Below are 459 nucleotides of genomic sequence, written 5' to 3'. Positions count from 1 at the left end.
TCAGGGGTTCCACATGGTGCTTTTTCACCTCCAGTAGGGGTAAAAAATGGTAGGTTAAGGCTTGAAGGGTACTGGCTATGGCAGCTCCTTGAAAAACACATCTCTGAATGTGTCAGCAGTGGCTCTCAAGGATGCTGTCTGTGGGCTAACAGCTCTTACCCCTTTTTTGGCTTCAGGATAAGCAGTAGGTATGCCCAGTATGGCACAGCCCTACTGCCTGCCAAAGGCTTGAGTGGTTGTATTTGTGGTCACTACTCTCTGTCCTTGCTCTCACTCCGATCCTGTTTCCAAAAGCAGTGGTGCTGTACCCTAGTTGTAAAAAGGAATGAGGGCCTGGTAATCATAGCTTGTAAAGCACCTCCTCTTCTTCCTTTGTCTCTTCATTTTTCCCTATTTCAATTAGAATTGATTTTTTCCCTATCATATGAGTGGCTTCATGCAGTGATAATATCTTTCAGA

The sequence above is a fragment of the Propithecus coquereli genome, unplaced genomic scaffold (assembly GCF_000956105.1).
Source record: "Propithecus coquereli isolate 6110/MARCELLA unplaced genomic scaffold, Pcoq_1.0 Scaffold48, whole genome shotgun sequence".
Classification (NCBI taxonomy): Eukaryota; Metazoa; Chordata; class Mammalia; order Primates; family Indriidae; genus Propithecus; species Propithecus coquereli.
Note: the sequence above shows the minus strand (reverse complement) of the source record.